The 19173-nt window shown below is 47.7% G+C and overlaps 1 long non-coding RNA gene across 1 annotated transcript; it reads right to left on the minus strand.

Moving 5' to 3' along the window:
- Positions 1-10757: 10757 nt before the first annotated feature.
- Positions 10758-12431, minus strand: LOC115838546. The gene is made up of 2 exons (XR_004033552.1): positions 12311-12431; positions 10758-11194 (listed from the first exon to the last, which is right to left on the minus strand). It is a non-coding gene; the product is annotated as an uncharacterized LOC115838546 (long non-coding RNA).
- Positions 12432-19173: the final 6742 nt, after the last annotated feature.

A 19173-nucleotide genomic window follows, 5' to 3' on the forward strand; every position in this document is an offset into this window, starting at 1 on the left:
TCAATTCTTCTGGAATCTCTGAAAAGTTTATAGAATGCCTCCAGCAGTGTGCACCTGACAGGTGATACCTGGAGTCTTTATCCACCATCTCCCCTTATTGGTTGAAAATTGTTTCTAGGGAAGTTAACTGCCTTGTGCCTCTAGGCAGCATTTGCAGGTTGTAAGCAAGCTTCTGTGTCATGGAAGAAACCTCAGATCGGAATCTGGAAAGACTCTGGCTCCTACTTGTGGTAGGACATTGAGACTGAGTCCCAAGCTCGCACAGAACTGTCCACTACTGCTATGGCTGAAATCAGGGGCAGGCCAGGGGCTTGTGGTGCAACACCAGAGCCTACACACACTCAACGGAACCTTCCTAAACAATTTTCTGAACTCTGAGAGCAAACAATAGGGAAATAAACTCAAAGAGAGCAAGAAACGGGAACCAATGTAGCTCAACAAAACTGGGGTATATGGTATTCCACACTTCTACTCAAAAGGCATTGAAGAAATACCTACTGACTTTTGAATCTTATAAACTTGGATGCAAATCCTGGCCCTGCCACTTGGTAGGTTAGTAGCCTTAGACACGTCACCTGACTGCCCTAAGCCTCCATTTCCTCAAGTGTGTAATAGGGATTAAAATACTTACCTTACAAAATAATTGCCTGCAAAGCCCTTGGGACATAGTAGGTCCTTTCTCAGCAAATGACCACTCTTACTAAAGGGCAGGCACATTTTCACACCCTCAAAGACTCATGCCAGAAGCCAACTCTGAGCTCCAGGCTGCCCCTAAGGGAAGGTGGCCATTTCGCCTTCTCTAGTTAAGAGCTGCCTGGCATCTCAACACTTTTAAGACCAAGACCAGATAGCAATATGGCCCCCGCTCTCCTCACCCTCAGAACTCTAACAGAACCATTTCTTGTCCTAGAGATTTGGCTGAAACCATTTAGGAGGTACAGGAGAAGTAGGTCTGAGTGAGATACAAAAAAATCCAGGCATTACAAAATGGAATGATGTGGAAGAGATCAGTCTTTGGAGAACTATCTTGACCTTTCCCTCAACAACTGAAGAACAAAATGAAACTTTCCTCTATGAAGGTTTGTTTCATGGTCTGGGTTTCCATACTGCTGGGTGAAGCAAGCAGGACAAGGTAAAAAGCAAACTCAGATTCCAGAGGAGAGTGTCTCCATGTGTCACAGCCAAACCATCTATGTTCTTGAACCGTACTAAAAAATGACAGTATCTATAAAAGATATTTTTAAAACTTATTTATAACCTTTATTTCAATTGTTTCCATATTTCCATTCTTGTTACTCTCCAAATTTCTCCTTTAAATGACCTGAAATTCGACTTATTTAATCTGGGTCAAAGGATCATGTGCATTAGTCCAAAACCCTCCTTCCCATGACCTCCTCTGCTTTGGGCATCTGGGGTTGAGCAGGAGCCTCCATATCTGATCCCATCATGCAGACGATAGGTCTGCAGACAAACTTCTCCAGGAGGAGCCAGGAAAAGTGTCCTGCACTAGTAGGAGAGAGACCGGGGCTCTGCTGTGAACAAGCATGTGACCTTAGGCAGGTGCCTCACCAATCTAGGCTCCAGTTTTCTTTTCTTTAAGGTGAGAGGCTTAGACAGGAGGTGCTCTGAGAGTCTGCGGATGTTATCTTTGCAGGCTTAAACAATGGTCCCTGGACAGCCAGGATGTTCTGAGCCCCACCATGGCGTCCCTGGCCTGGCTAGGGGCTCCCGCAGGGCAGGATCACGTTGCCCCAGATTCCAGGACTGGCTGCGGCACAGACCCAGGATCAGGTGACAGATCCATCCAGCCTGGACTGGCTCAATCCCTCCACTACAGCCGCAGCCCTGGGGGCTGGAAAACCAGAGCTAATGCAAGCCAGCTGGAGGCCGGGACAAGATTGATGAAGGATAGGGAGAGGATTTGGCTAGGGTTTTTTTCGGTGCGGGAGGGTGGTAGAGAATAATTAGTCCTGCCTGCTTCCCAGAGGCCCCCAGGCCGGGTAAACTTCATTAATTGGGAACCCCCAGTGGGGAATTCCTGCTCATGACCCAGCAAAGGAAGAGCTCTTTAGGAGTTAATTAGTAGTGAAAGTGCCAATCAGGGAAAATGTTTAAACTATTAAATGTCTGAGCATTTGTTTACCTACAAACAACTGATACAGCAATTATCTGACCATCAAAGCAGGTCCTCTGTGATAGTGATTACCAATCTCAGGAGAGCCTGAGGATCGCCTAGTAACCTTGTTAAGCATCAATCTCCAATGCAATGATCCTGATTGGTCAGCAGGAGTGAGAAACATTGCTCTAAACTATCCACTAGCCCAGGAGTTCTTGCGTCAATCTCAGTGGCTCCATGTATCAATAAGCAAGAAGTACTATTACCACTAGTCTTTCTATAATTCACTTAGCTTTACTATGCCCCAAGAACAATGCTAGGTCTTTAGCATTCATTGTCTTTTAATCTTCATAGCAGCCACCTGTGATAGGTGTTATTCTCTCTTGTCTACAGAAAATGATGTAATTGAGCTCAAAGCGGAAGAAACTCAATAGGTAAAATAAAGTTAGTAAGTGGCAGAGATTTTATCTGATCCTAGATATTTTGACTCCAGAGCCCAAATCTTCACTGCAATATTTTTAATGATCCCCAGTGTCTTTCCTGTCCTTTGAGTGATTAAGACAAGACCGCTATGCTTTTGAGGACAGTCATAGTGCTATTCAAGATATCCATAATACAGATGGGAAAACCAAGTCTCCAAAAGGGGACATTAATTGATTCAAAGAGTTCAGGCTTATGGCTCCCATGTTTGGGCCATTTTCTGTTGGACAAAACTATCACGTGGAATTATGAACTAGAAGGAAGAAGAGATGCTGGCCTCCAGTGCCAAATATCAATGTGTTGCACTGCTATTCAAGAAGCAGAGCAATTTAGTTAGGAGCATTGGACTGTAATCATATCCATCCTACCAACCCCAAGTGTGACCTGAGACAAGGCACTCAACTTCTGTGGGTCTCAACTGTCCCATCTGTCAAATGGAAATGCCACTGTCTAGTCTGCCTTCTGCCTTGTGAGTGGAGAGTGAATGAGAGAAGAGTGCCATCATGATGGAAAGGATCACTCCAACTGGTGTGGAACAGCTCATGCAACTACATGACAGCTTAGAGCTTGGCAAGATTTCCCTTTGGACCAGGGCCCCAGAGCCAATATTCTCCTTTCTGGGTTTCAGGAGGCTAAAGAAAATACTTCCCTATATTCTCCAGAAAGCTGGCAAGATGGTTGACCAGTTGGCCCTCTAGGCCTTCTTCCTGTGACACCTGAATTTGACCTTATTGGCCAGACAGGCCTTGTAGCCCTACCCCTCAGACCAAGGGCAGCCTCCTCCAGAGCCACCGTTACCTAAGGGCACCATCTGGATGCCTGCCTAGTTCCCTTCCGGCCCTGATGGAGGCATGAGCCTCCCCCACCGCCTGCTCACTGCTCACTCCTCGGCCGCCAGCCCAGCAGCTGTTGCCTCAGATCAGTGTGGACCATCTAATCCCCTCTCCAGAGCCCTGGCCCCCTCCTCAGGCAGTAAATTAAGGAGGATGTAAGAACAGAGGGCACCAGCGTCAGCAGAGCGGCATCCAAAACATCCTCCCCAACCCGCGCCTGAGTCACAGGGCCCTGAATTGGCCCCTCTCCTCCTGAAGCAGAGGAGGAGGAGGCCAGGACAACCAGGCCCATGGGAAGAGGGAAGCAAGAACCCAGAGGAGGCAAAGGGCAGGGGGCTTGTAGAGAGGAACCAGGCCAAGCTCCTAGGGGTGTTCCAGCTCAATCACTTTCACTGTGACTCTGGGAGACCCCAAATCTCTACTCCAGAGTGACACAAGACAGGGGACCCGGATGTCAGTTTCCTATTATGCCCTGACTTCCAATCCCGTCTGTTTCACATGCCGCACCCACCCCAGACCATTGTGTCTCTATTCCTGAAATGGGCAGAGAATAGTCATCTGACAAGAGTCAGGAACACCTCACCCCAGGGCCCATCCCAAATCCCTGTGTTGAGGGGCTGGGGCAGCAGAGGCATCTTTGGCAGCTAGCCTCACCTCCTGCCCCTGAGAGCATGGTCTACAGGACTGGCCTAAAATCCTATGACTCGCTGAACTAAAAACACCATCTAACACTCCCTGTACAGACCGTATGCTGGGGCCCACACCAAGAGCTTTCCGATCTGACTCTGAGCTATCAACAAACTGAAAATGGAAGAAGAGGGAGAAAGATGGCCAAATAACACTGGCATAGCATCCACAGGTATGACCCAGAAAGTAGGGCAATGCGGGGATGCTGCCCTGTTTTTCAGAGACGTCACCTGGAGAAGAGGCTGATGAATAATGTAGTGACAGATCGGAGTAGAATGATAAATCTCAGGGGCTTGAGATTTTAAGTCAGCAAAGTCAATGCACCTTTCCAATTTCACCAAGATGTGGTAGGATAAGACTCACCCCTTAGAAACAAAATAGAAATTTTTATGGGCACAAAGAAAATAAATTTGTTCAGGGGAAGGGAAACAATGGTATATGTCAAAAGCACCAAGGATTGTGTTTCAGGTTTGCTTTAAATACCATTTATATGCTGATGACTGTCAAATGGCTATCCTCAGGCCAGATCTCTCAATCAACTCCAAACTCATATCTATCAGCCTATGTGGTATCATCACTTAGATATCCAATAGACCTCTCAAATTTAACCTATCCAAAACTAAATTCCTGATTGCCCGCAAACCCACTATATATACAGCCTTTCCCATCTCAGCTTATGGGTAACTCCCTCATTCATGTGGCTCAGGCAAAAACTTTGGCACTATGTCTTAATCTTTTCTTTGTCTCCCCTCTCTACTCCTAACACATCTACGTTGTCATGAGATTCCATTAGCTCTGCTTTCAAATACTATATTGAAAAGCTGACTACTTCCTACTCCCGCCCCTGTTACCATGGTCAACCAAGCTATGGTTGTCTTGCGGCTGGATTAGTGCAGTACAACCCCTCTCTACAAGCCCTCTTGCCTCTACCCTTGCCCCAACCTCACACCCCCACCCCATCTATTCTCAGCACAGCAGCTAGAAGAATCCTTTTAAAAATCTAAGTTAGGGTTCGTAACTCTTTGCTCAAAGTCTTCAAAGGCCCCCATTTCACTCAACCTAAAAGCCAAGGTCTTGGCAATGACTGCAAGGCTCTGCATGGTCTGGCTCTACTAACACGCGGACCTCATCTCCTCTACTCTCCTCCTTGCTCTGCTCCACGTGCACCAACCTCCTCGCTGTGTCTCAAGCGTGACAGACATGATCGTGCCTTAGGACCTCTGTTGTAACTTTTCTCTCTGCCAGGAACGTTCTTCTACCAGATATCTACCTTCCTAACTCCTCACTGTCTTCAAGTCTGCTCAAGTCTCAGCAGGCCTTCCCTGACCACACTTTCACTGCAATTGAAACTTCCCACCTTCTGGATCCTGAGCTCCTTTACCCTGCTTTGCTTTTTCTTTTCTTTTTAAATTGCATAACACCAACACTCTGCAAGTATATAATTCACTGTTGTATTAACTTTATGCTTGTTGACCACTTTCCCAGCTAAAACATAAGCCTCATAGGATCTGTATGTTGTTCACTGCTGTGTCCTCAGGGCCAAGAACAGAACTTGGCCCATTCATGAATGAATGGAATCAATCAATCAAAGTTGTAAAGTGGAGAGGAATGTCCTCTAAAGCTCCCCTGGCCAGATCAAATAAGTGGAGTTTGAGATATTGAAACATGTCCTAGGGCTTGCCCAGAAATGTATTTTAAGAAGTGATGGGGTCTCCATCCATCTGGATGTCCTGCTACAAGGGACTTGTGGCTGAATATCAAGCATATCTCAGACCTTGAGGCACCTTTAATACAACCATACTTGTTGCTGATCAAATGGAAACTAGCAAAACACCAGAAGCAACTTATTACCAATATTCGTCTGGTTCACTCCATGTCTGCTGCGCTGTTCATACCTTCATAACTGAGTAAACTGCCCTGGTTCTTGACTTAGCCCTGTGCCTCAACTTTAGATGTCTGTCCTCATACTCGCAGCAGTCCAGGTCTGCCTTATGAGAATGTCATTTATTGCCTTCTTTGGCCACTCAACTCAAATGGCTTATTTTTTTTTAATCAACTTTTGCTCCATTTCCATTTTTACCACCTGGGTAAAAGAAGGCACCTAGATTAGTTTTCTATTGCTTTGTAACACACTACCACAAATTTGGTGGCCTAAAATAATACCCACAAAACATCAATTGTAATTAAGGAAATGCAAATCAAAACCATGATGTGATTTTACTTTATACCCACTGGCATAGTTCTAATAAAAAGGACAGATATAGCAAATGTTGGTGTGCATGTATTCCCACTATACACTCCTGGTGGGAGCTTAAACCAGTGAAGTCACTTTGGAAAACAGTCTGACTCTTCCTCAAAAAGTTGGACATAGAGTTACCATATGACCCAGCAATTCCACTCCTGGGTATATACACAAGGGAATTGAAAACGGGTGACTACTCAAAAGCTTCTCACAAATATTCATAGCAGCTTTATGCATAATAGCCAAAAAGTAGAAACAGCCCAAACCAAATGTCCATTAACTGATGAATGGAGAAATATAATGTAGTATATCCATACAACGGAATGTTATTCAATCACAAAAAGAAATGAAGCACTGATCCACGCTACAACTTGAATGAATCTTGAAAACGTGCTAAGCAAAAGAATTCAGACACAAAAAGCCACATATTGTACAATGCCATTTATGTGAAATATCCAGAATAGGCAAATCCATAGAGACAGAAAGTAGATTAGTGATTTCTGGGGCTGGGGGAATGTAGAGTGATTACTTAATAAGTATGGGCTTTGGGGGCAGAGGCAATGAAAATGTTCTGGAATTATATAGAAATGACGGTTGTACAATTTTATGGCTATATTTTTAAAACTACTGAATTGTCCACTTAAAAAATGCCCATTTATTAGTTCACATTTCTTTAGGTCAGGAGTTTGGGAGGGCTTGGCTGAGTTCTAATTTCAAGGTCTCACAAGACTGAAATCAAGGAATCAAGGTGTTGGAGGTGGGCATGAGACATATTGCAAGAATCTGCTTCCAAATTCATTCACTTTGTGGGCAGATTACTGTCCTTGTAGTCATAGGGCTGAGATCCCTATTCCTCACTGGCTGGCTGTCTCTCAGCACTTTAAGACTACTGGCATTCCTTCTTATATGGCCCTCTCTTTTTCAAACCAGCAGCAGCACGTCAAGTCCTTCTTATGCTCCAAATCTCTCTGACTTTGCCTTCTGCCACCGGCCTAAGAGAGTTCTTTGCTGTTGGTGACTCAAAAGATTAGATTAGACTCCCTCAGATAATCTCCCCTCTCTAAGGTCAACTGTACCATACAACATAGCATAGCACAGTCAGGGGAGTATCATATTTACAGGTTCCAGTGAGTGTGGAGTCTTGGGAGCCATTCCTAGAAATTCTGCCATTACAGTATCTGAGAATTATTTTGGGTAGACTTGCTGACAATTTGATCCCCCGGAAGAAGCAAGCATTCCCAAGCACCTGTTCCATCCACATGCTGGAGGTTCCATGAGTTACTCCTTTGTCTCCATGGTCCCCAGGCCAGTGCTAGTACATAATGCGTGCTTCAGTGAGTGCTCACTGAATGTTTGCTAAATGGTTCCTACTCTGTGAGGGGTCATTCATTGTTTACTGGGAAGGCAGATCCATACAAAACCCAGGAAGCTCAGGAGGCTGAGAGCCATAAGAGGGAAGGTAAGCGCACTTGGTGTGAACACATGGGAGGATGTGACATGGGGAATGGCTTCTTCTGACCAGTTAGATGAAGACAGGTTAGATGAAGACAGGTTCCTTCTGACCAGTTAGATAAAGAAAGTAGCCCATTCATTTCTGAGCTTGTGCTCACCATAGGGGTTATCCATAGGTGTTATTCATAGGGGTTATCCATAGGTGTTATTCATAGGGGTTATCCATAGGGGTTATCCAGAGGTGCTCACCATAGGGGTTATCCACATGAGATATATGCCAAGCATGTCCCCATTTTTGGAAGGCAAATCTCAAAAAGTGGGGGGAGGAGATAAATGGGCTTCTATGAGCAAATGTGCTATTCAAGGATAAAATAAGTTTAAAATTTAAATGCAAATGATTCCAAGAAAGAAGAAAAGTGTGGGACAAGCCAGGGGTAGGGGGGATAGTAGCCTGAGAGAACGATATAGAATTATATAAACTCTGCAGAGTGTCCTCTGATGCTTGCATTTATTCTTTCAGCAAGTATCTACTGAGTGCTAACCATCGACTGAGGGCACTGTGCTAGGCACAAGAGTACATGGAGAAGGTGGGAAATGCGGTAGGCAGCCTCTACGATGGCCCCCAGTGATCCTCGCCTCCCATCACACTGTGATCACATCCCTCTGATTATGAGTATCAGCAGAAGTAGTGGGTTGTCACTTCCACAATTAGGTTATAAATAGATGCGGCTCTGTTTAGGGTGCACGCTCTCGGTTCACTCACTCTAAGAGAAGCCAGTTGCCATGTTGGGAGGTGCCCCATGGAGAAGCCCACATGGCAAGGAGCATCAGCTCCAGCCAAAAGCCACGTGAATGAGTTAGACATGGATCCTCCCCTGGTGAAGCCTTGAGATGACTGCAACCCCAGCCAACACCTTCACTGCAGCCTTGTGAGGGACCTGAGCCAGACTGCAGCTAAATTGCTCCTGGATTCCTGACCCATAGAAACTGTACAACTATAAATGTGTTGTTTTAAGCTGCTAAATGTAAGCAGTAATAGGTAACTAACATAGGAAAGATTATAAAAGGGATTATAATACTCTCTAATAGTTACAATAAAGAATATGTAGAGACTATATACCAAAATCAGAGACAGGACAAACACCTGAAGCTGAACCAAAGAGATGGCTTCAGAAAAGGGAGCAGGAAGGGAGAGGACCCCAGTGGAGTGAGACTTAGGAAATTACTAACGGCAGCAAAAAAGGATTTCTTGAGTTTTGTTCAGGGTAAGAAAAGGAACAAAGAAGGCTTCTGTTGGGTCTGAGGGTGGTAGAGAAGCAGAACTCTCCAGCTTCATCTGCAGCTATTGTCTTCATAGGGTCCATGAGCCTCAAGCTGCTGCATTCCTTTCTCAAATGTGGCCAAGAATGGAATTAGGTTTGGTTGGAGCAGACTGAAGAAGGAGACGTGGGGAGAGATTGTCCTAGAGCTCAGAGCTCTGCTAAGTACATTTTTCTCTTTAGGCCCGAGAAATCCCACTTTGAGTCCTGGGAGCATGTGAGGTGAAATGGAAGTTGCTGGTGACCTTTGAGATCTGGGGGATGGGAGGAGGCAGACATTGCCTTCATTTCCAGAAAGAATAAGGTGGATCCCAAGACACAGTGTGATCAGGGTGCTGATGTTGATCTGGGGAGAGGGTCTAGAACAGATTCCAAAGGGATGATGTGTGAGCTCCAGGACCCAGCCCAGAGTTCTCTAAACAACTTAGGCCTACCCTTACCTGTTTTCTTGGCTTTTAAACAACAAAGAATGAACAATCATTATCAAGATAAAGGTAAGGCTGTGAAAATGGCATGTGCTGATTTCATCTGGGCAATTGATACAGCCTTCACAAGTGGAAGAAAAATACGATCAGGATTGTTTGTAACCATTTGAATAGTTATGGCCAGAGATGACTAAAGGAACATTATCAAGGTATTCCCAGGAGACCCTCAGTCCCTCCTGGATACTACTACTAACAGTCAACATGTATTGTGAATTTCCACAGTACTGAAAACTGTTCTAAGAACTTTCCATGGATCTTCTCATTTGAGTCTCAAAATCCTATGAGATATAATCAGCTCCATTTGACAGATCAGGAACATTAGGTGCAGGAAGTTTAAGTAACTTGACAAGGTTACACATTAGGATATCACAGAGCCAGGACAGGCATCTAGTGATCCAGACTTAATGCCTTTGCTTTAACCATGTGGCCCTATTGCCACAGAGATGGCAATGCCAATATTCTCCACCTGGAGAGAAGCAACTTGGCTCAGCCTGCGTGAGTATGAAGCAGGCTCAGATGCGGGGTGCACATGCATGCAGCCCTATATTAGCGTGTGACTATGTGTGCGGTGTGAATGTGCATATGCATGATATGTGTGTGCTGTGTGCTCTGAGCCAGGATGTTGCTGGAAAAAGCGAAGGGAGAGGAGTGGGGCACTGAGAACAGTGCCCAGGGTGTTGGGAAGCAGCAAGAAGTTGGTCAGTGGGTCAGGCAGCCGGTCACCCGAGCAAAGAGGGTGACAGGTGGGCAGGGCTGTCAGGGGGGACTAGCCAGCTCCCACCTGCTGGGGCTGTCCATCAGCATTAATACTGGCAGTGCCTGAGGCCAGGACCCCCAGTAGGCCAGCCTCAGAGACACACCCTTCTAGAAAACATCCTTCCCAAGGTGGCAGAGACACCAAGTCCTGGCCCAGACCAAAGCAACCAGGTCCCACCCTGTTCCCTCTTACCCACCCTACGCCAGCGGCTAAAAGCTGCCTTGGCTAGCTCAGACCCTGAGAGCTAAGGGATGGGAAGGGTTCCGGTGGGGACACATGACCAGTGGCTGTTCTTCCATATTCATCTGTCTTTAATATTCAGATGAATGGAAGTACATGACCTTGCTAGTGTTTTGGGGTAGGAAAGGCAAGAGGGTCCTCAGAAGTCATCTAAATCATGCCTTTTAATTTTTCAGATAAGTAAAACTGTGGTTCAAAGAGGCCCTGGGACCACCTGCAAAGATCCTGGGATTCATCAGGGGTCTGGTGAGAGCTAGAAGATTCTAACTGAAGTTTGGCTGCCTGGAGGGGAAGGGAGTCTTGCCTGGGTATGTCAGCAGGTGGAGGCTGTGAATAAGTGTGGTGGGGGAGGAGATGAAATTTGGGGCTTCACAAATCCAGGTACAGAGGGGACCAAAGTCTGGCCAGCTGAGCAGGGCACAACCCGCAAGTGAGAGGCATGGAGAGTGAGGGAGCTGGAGCCCAAGTCATGATCTAGTGGAAGGGCAGGCACAGAGGTGGCAGGTGGTGGCACCAGGGCAGGGCTGAGCGCTGCAGGTCCAGCGTTGGAGAGTCTGGGATGGGGCTTGTGACTCCAGCGGGCCTGAGGACAGAGATGGAGGCCGGTGGGCAAAGCGGGGAGGATCTGGGGCGGGGCCGTGGGGGTGCTGGGGAGAGACGGGGGTGCGAGCACAGGGTCAGTGGGCGGGGAGGAACTGGAGAGCGCTGGGCAGGGCGAGGAGGTGGGAGCCGCACTAGAGCGTGGGGAGGGGCCCCGCAGTGGGCGTGCGACCTCAGGGAGGGGCCGGGGCCGGGGCTGGGCCGGGGCTGCGGTGAGGGAAGGCGCGTGGCCGGCCGCCCCCAGCTGTGGCGTCGTTCAGGCCCGGCTTAGCGGTGCCGGGGCGAGGGATTAGGGGCAGTGGCCGCACCTGGCGGGGCGGCCGCAGGGCTAATGCTGTGTGACCGCCGCGGCCCCGCCCGACAACTGGCTTCATCCCGCCCTGGAGGGCTGTGGGCTCGTTAGCCCCGCCGGCGTGTGCGCGGGATGCGGCTGCGGGCGGCGAGTGCACGTGTGCCGCGGGGGGCCCTGCGGCTGGCGCTGACGGCCACCGGCTGCGCCCGGCTCCAAGGGGTCCCAGGAGTGAGGCTGCCCCAGGGGCAGCGGGGGCGGCGGAACACTTGGTTGTGTGCCCTGTGAGCTCTTGTCACTGTGTGATGGTGTGGTCCCGAGGGTCTGACTGGGGGTGCCTCTCTGATATGACAATCCCTGTCATCACCCTATGTGGACCGTGTGTCACTGTCCAGGACCTTAGCCCATATTCGGAGTATCTCTGTAACCAGACTGTCTATGGGACACCTCCATATTCTGAGTGTGTTTAGGGGTATTGGGAAGAGCTTCCACCTTTCTTGGGACCTGCTGCTCAAGTTCCTTCTGCAGACACACCTCTGGGGCGCAAGACCCCCCACAAGCTCCTTCCCAGAAGCAATGTCTCAGCCATCCATCCTGCAGGGTCTCAGACCTCTGGTGCTGAGATGGAGACAGTGCCTAAGTTCTGGCACCTGGATTCCTGCCCTCCTTAAACTCAGGCCTGCTCCCTAAGCCCATCTTCATCCCAGGCCTAGCTCAGGGACCCCAGACATGCTTTAACATGCCCCCTTTCCTACCAAAATAATTGGATCTGAATAAAATTTGTGTTAGAACTGAGAAGTTTTATCTAACCTTACAGATGAGCCCCCAGGACTTTGCACCTGCTGTTCCCTCTGCCTGGAAGGACACTCACTTCCCTTTTCCTAGAGCTCAGGAGCCACCTCCACTGGGAAGCCTTCCCTGCAGCAACCCACTCCACACCATCCTTCCTTTTGCTTGCAGAACCTTGGATCACACCTGCTCCGGCTATTCTGATGTCATCTCCATCTCCTTGGAGACAGTTGCTGCATGAGAACAAAGGCAGGGCCCAGACGAGGTCTGGAGGGATAAGCAGCAGGGATCTGGGCACTGAGCTGAGGCACTGGGCAGGCAGAGCCATTGCCTTTGCCCCTACCATGAACCCCTACAGAGATGCTGCTAGAACCTTGCTTTCTAAGGGGTAGGAGGGTCTGGCTGCCTCTGCCTCTACTCACTCCCCCATAGACACACAGGCCTTCTCTCCATCCAGGGAGCACATAGCTGCCAAGAGCAGCCCTGCCCCCACACCAGGCTCCCCAGCAGTGAGGAGCTGGGCTGGGCTGTCCTCACCCGCCCTCTTGACCTCACCCTGGCCCTTCCCTGGCCCTGCCTGGGGATGCCAGGACCCACAGCAGGTGCCTGGACAGGCTTGGGGATGGAGAGGGGGCTGGGCACAGAAGGCCAGCCTCTGGCCAAGAACAGAACTCATAGAGAAACAAGTTCCAGAATTCTCTTTGTCCTCCTTTTCCCCACCCACCCTTTAGTTTTGTTAATAAATACAGCTACCATTTACTAAGCACTTATTGTCTTCCTTTGCACAGTATTTGACACTGTATGTGCATTGTCTGTTTAATCCTAAAATCAATCCTGAAACGTAGATATTACATTTCTGATGAGGCAATAGAAATTCAGAGAGGCTATATCCCTTGTCCAAGGTCACCTGACTGGTCAGTGGCAGAGCCAAGATTCACACCCCACATCTTTCCATGCCCTTGTCCTCCAGTGCTGACCTCAGGTGCTGCTCTCCTCACCCTAGGTGGTGATTCTCTTTTATACCTCTGCCTCCCACATTAGTGTGGGAGCTGTAGGATAGCAAGGACTGTCCTGTCCTCTCAATGAAGGAATGAAAGAATGCTTGCGGAATATTACCTTGACTGTTAGAGGGCACAGCAGGGTAGTTACACACATGGGCTCAGGAGCCCAAGTGCTGGGGTTCAAATCTCAACTCTTACTTGCTCTATGACCTTAGGACACTAATATTTCTGTCTCAGTTTCCTCATCTATAAAATGGGCATGATAATAATATGCTGGTATTGAGGAGACTGACTTAGGAAAAGTTCCTGTCCTATAGTAAGTAGTGCATGTGTTAGATATGACTCAGTATCTCCCACTAGATTAGAATGGGCCCACTCTCTGCTTGTATCCCCAGCACTTAGCACACAACTTGCCTGTAATAGGTCCTTCCCTTCCTCATCTATAAAATATGACTAAAAATATCCACCTGGCAAGATTAGGGGGATGTATGTAAAGTGCCTGGCACAGAGCAGAAGTTGGCATCAGTAGTAGCACCAGTTGTGGGTAGGCTGTTGGTAGGATAATGGGGTTAGGGTAGAACAAGGTTGGGCTCTCCTGAATGCCCCATTTTGGGATCCTGAGGCAGAGTCTGTACCCAATGTCCTCCTCTTGCCCACGTACCATTTGGGCCCTGGTACAGAGGACACACAAAGCCTCACTCAGACGGTGGCCTCTCCACCATGTGGAGAAACCCCCATGCCAGTGGGTACCCTGGGGCTAAAGTGCCTCATCTTCACCTCTTCTAGATCTTCCCCCAAGGGATTGGCAGCTTAGTGCTTTGAGAATGAAGCCAGATGGACAGGGAGGCACCCAGGAGATCATCCCAAGCCAAACTTATTTAGGAGCAGAATCCTGTCTTCAGATAAATTCTTAGGTGAAACCCTGAAACATAAAGCAGACAGAGGGGCCATTTTTTTGCCATAAATTAATTTATAAGTTCACATGGATTACTGTTATTTCTTATAAAGTATGCTCTACTCACCAGCTACAAAAGAGCCTGGCACGTAGTAGGCACTCACAAAAGAATTGTTGAATGAATGGTCAATTGGTGGTGGAAAAAATGAGGCTATTTTGATTAATACAAATCTGTGAAATAAGGGGATATGTATGTATGATGGTTGAAGGATACTTCTGGCCCGAAATTCTAATCCAACATTTGTGGAATCCCTATAGCATTTCTGAATGGCCCAGGACTCCAGAGAACACAGTTTGAAAATGACAAGCTCTCCTTTTGGTGGATGAGGACACTGAGGCCAGAGGGTCAGAGGCAGAGCTGGGCTAGAAGCCAGGCCTCCCAGTTCCCTCTCCAAGGGCTCAGGCCCTCCTCAGCCCCTCCATACGTTGCATTCTAGGGCTCTGGGGTGTGGTTCTTCCTGTCCCTTTCACCCTGGCTGTGACGGCCTATGTGCCAGGGGCTGCCATCCCACTCAGGCATTTCCCACCAGCCTCTGCCCCAAATCTAAGCCAGGCAGGAGCCAGGTTCCTTCCACTGACTCCAGGATGGGCTCTGTTCCTAATATCTGTCATCCAAGCAAGGAAGGCCCATGGCCCAAGACCCCCCTTGGAACCATGGGGCCCCAAGTGGCAGATATCCCCAGTGACTGCCAGATTAGTAGAACCTACTTGGTGGGTGAGGAGTAGGGGGAATGAGCACAGTCACTGAGGGTCTGCCCAGGGGGAACACCAAGGAACGCCCCAGAACATGGGCCCCACAGCAGTTGGGGGCATTTATGGGCCTTCCTATAAACTTCTGAGAGGGTAACTTTATCCTGCTTCTTTCGGCCAAGTATCCTCCTCCAGCAGCTGGTCACAAAGCTGGTTAATCTCCCAGAGTGCTCAGCTTAAAACCCGTGACTCATAGCACAGCCAGTGTGGGGGAGGGGGTGGCTGCCTCCAATATGTGGCGCCCAGAGTCAGCTGTTCTGGGGCCTTCTCTGCTTTCTCCAACTGAGTCCTGAGGTTTGGGGCCTTGTCTTCCTTCCTGGAGTCCTGCTTCTCACTGATCCCTACATACAAGCCATGAGAGGACAGGGCCCTGGAAGGAGGGCCAGTTCCAGGCCTTGGCTTTGGCCAAGACCTCAGGCTATCCCAGAAATGACCAGAAGGCCTTGGCCTTCCAGAGAAGGGGAAGGTTTCAAGTGTAACTCTGGGAGGGGTTGGTCCTAAAATTAGGGTCCCTGCCTCACCTGCCCAGACCTGGAAAAATTCCCTTCAGCCATGACCCTCTCATGGCGGATCTTCATTCCCTGTCAGCATGTGACATGAAACCTGTGTAGGGTGGCTGAAGTGAGCTAGCAAAAAAGTAACACAAATTACAAGGGACCTCTGACTTGAGATCAGCAGAATAAACAGAAGTCGAGTCAGGTAGAAAAGGTGGAGTAGTGTTTTGGCCTTGGAGAGACATGGGTTCAAGTCCCAACTCTGCCACCTACTAGCTGAATAGCTTCCCTGAGCCTCTGTTTCCTCCTCTGTAAAAGTGGGATAGTAATAGTACTTACCTTGGCGAGTTAATGTGAGAATCAAAACCTATTTTCCTGCTTAGTAGGCAGGAGCTATTAATATTATTGTTGTGATCGCCATCATCATATTGTTCAAAAAGCAGGAGAATCCATTTTCATTTGTCAGGGGACTTATGTTTGTATAGTGGGAGGGAAGCTAATGGTCTGAAAGGATTTCAGTGACACCTCTCACTTGGCAGAAAATCTATTCTGATGAATATGACTCTGTAAATGATAAGGGAGTATCTGCCAGCCAGTGACATCGTGCTTGTTATGGTTGAAGACCTAACCCCAGAAACAGCTATAGCAGATACGTGACGGAGGCTCCCACTGGTACCTCTACTGAGCAAAGCACAAATTGTGTGCTAACCCTTGCTCCTGTGGTGCCAGTGATTCTCAATACCTTCTACTCCATCTGAAAAGTCCCATACACATCCAAAGATTCCTGTGTGTAAGGAGGAATGAACCACTTTATAAGTTCCTGTTATGGGCCAGGCACTATATTAAACACATATATTTGACCATATCTAACCCTTGCAGCACCCCTCGGGATAGGTATACTATTATCTCCATGTGGTGGACCAATTACATTAATGAACCTAGTTCTTCACTCCTCCTTGTATTCATACCCTTTGCCTTATGATTTTGCAGCTCTTCATATCAGGAGGCATATTGTGTATTTCTCCATGTCTCAGTTCTGAGTTCAGCCATGTAACTTGTTTTGACCCATGAGATATTAACATATATGAATCAGGCAGAGGTTTGGGAAATGTGCTTATGTTTCTGCTCGCATTTTTGCACCACTACCATTACCATGAAAACATGCCTAGGCTAGCCTGCTAGAGGTGAAGCCTGTGGAGAACAGGCGAGTCGCCCAGTTCCCCAGCCAAGACCAGCCTGAGCCAGTCAAGTACAGCATGTGAGTGAGCCCAGTAGAGCCTAGGAAAACAGCCCAATCTAAATAGCCAACTGCAGACTCAGAAACTAAAGGCTTATTGTTTGAAGCCACTGGATTTTGGAGAGCGGTTTATTACACATAATTATCATGGTCATAGATAACAGATACATGCCATTAAAAAAAAAAGACTTTATTTTTCAGAGCAGTCTCGGGTTCACAGTAAAATTGAGCAGAGAGCACAGAGAGTTCCCATATACCCCTGCACCTACACATGCACAGCCTCCCCCACTGTCAACAGCCTGCACCAGAGTGGGACATTTGTTATAATCAACAAACCAACATTGATGAAACTACATATCATCATCACCCAGAGTGCACAATTTACATTAGGGTTTACTCTTTGTGTTGTACATTCTATGGGCTTTGACAAAGGGATAATGACATGTATCCACCATTACAGTATCATACAAAATAGTTTTGCTGCCCTAAAAATTATCTGCACTCTGCTTATTCAACCCTCCATCCCCTCAACCCCTAGTTCATCTTTTTACTGTCTCCATAGTTTGGCCTTTTCCAGAATGTCCTATAGTTGGACTCATGCAGCACGTGGCCTTCATCTTCATTTAGGACAAAAGAGAAGGAGATGGAAGGAGGGGCAGCAGGGCAAACCCTTTCACCTCTTCCTCTCTTCCTTGGGCACAGGCTATAAAATCACGGCAGCTATAAGTATTGTAGAAGCTTGTGTGTGTGAGACCCGGGCTTAAATATTGGGAATTCAGAGGCTGATGGGTGTTAGACCTCTCCAACATTCAGTAGGTAGGTCTGATCATTGAGTTTTGGACAGGTGAGACCTAAGAGTAGCTGCTGGGTTTGTTTGGTTATTTATTTATTTATTTATTTATTTATTGAGAGAGAGGCAGAGAGAGAGAGTCTTACTCTGTCACCCAGGCTGGAGTGCAGTGGCACTATCACAGCTCACTGCAGCCTCAACCCAGGCTCAAGCCATCTTCCCACTTCAGCCTCCCAAGTAGATGAGACTACAGGTGCTTACTACCATGCCTAGCTAATATTTTTATTTATAGTAAAGATAGGGTCTCACTATGTTGCCAGGCTGTTCTCAAACTCAAGACCCAGGCTCAAGACCAGGTTGGCCTCAAACTCAACCTGGATCACCTGAGGCAATCCTCCCACCTTGGCCTCCTGAAATGCTGGAATTCCAGGTGTGAGCCACCATGCCCAGCCAGTAGCTGCTGACTGAGTACTCAATATGTTCCTAGCTCTGTGCTTTGGATACACTTCTCCTGCATCCTCCTACTTCATAACCACAACAGCACTTTTTAAATTTATTTTATTTTATTTTATTTTATTTTATTTTTTGACACAGGGACTTGCTCTGTCACACAGGCTGGAGGGCAGTAGCATGATCACAGCTCACTGCAGCCTTGACCTCCTGGGCTGAAGTGATCCTCCCACCTCTCAGCTTCCCAAGTGGGACTACAGGCACATGCCCCCATGGCCAGCTAATTTTTTTGTACTTTTTGTAGAGGCGGGGTTTCACCATGTTATGCAGGCTGGTCTCGAACTCCTAGGCTCAAGAGATCCACTCGCCTCGGCCTACTGAAGTATTGGGATTACAAGCATAAGCCACCACACCCGGTCACACAACAGCACTTTTTAAAATGTAAATTAATATTTCCACCTTTCATATGTGGAAATGGAGGCTCAGAGAGATTGAGGGACTTGTTGAAGTCACACAGTCAGTGGCAGAGTCATGAGTACACCCTAGGCAGTGTGACACCACAGCCCACTTGACTCCCACCGCTTCCCTGCAAGGGACACTCACTTCTCATCTTCCCTAAAGGTTACCCCAGAACCTCTACTTCCTCCTCAGAGACATGACATCTGTCTCCCTGGGAGACAACCCCCCAGCCTCTTGGCCTTACCTGCAAAATGAGAAGAGCATTTCTTATTTACCTAGCAACAGTCAGCTTAGTATAACAAATATTTCTTACCTCCTTTTTTGTGTTCACATAATTTCCTGGGCATATCCTAGCCACCTCACTTACCACATACAATATACATCTTACTGCCGAGGGCCCATGTCATTGCCAGACCCATAGTAGGAAGGCATATGAGTAGGATACAGATTAGATGGCTGTGATTACAAAAAGACCTAAAAATTTCAGTTTATTCTTTGCTTACATAAAATTCCAGGTAGGTGGTTAAAGACTTATGTGGCAGCTTAACAATACTGGACCCCCAGATTCTCGTTCTTTCTCATTGCTCTGCAGATCTTCAATCTGCAACTTCCATCACATGATCTAAGGTGGTATATCAGTTTCCCATTGCTGCTCAAATTGCTACAAACTTAATGGCTTAAAGCAATCAAGATTTATCATCTTGCAATTCCGGAGGTCAGAAGTCTGAATTGATCCTCAGGGGGCTAA

The sequence above is a fragment of the Nomascus leucogenys genome, chromosome 15 (assembly GCF_006542625.1).
Source record: "Nomascus leucogenys isolate Asia chromosome 15, Asia_NLE_v1, whole genome shotgun sequence".
Lineage (NCBI taxonomy): Eukaryota > Metazoa > Chordata > Mammalia > Primates > Hylobatidae > Nomascus > Nomascus leucogenys.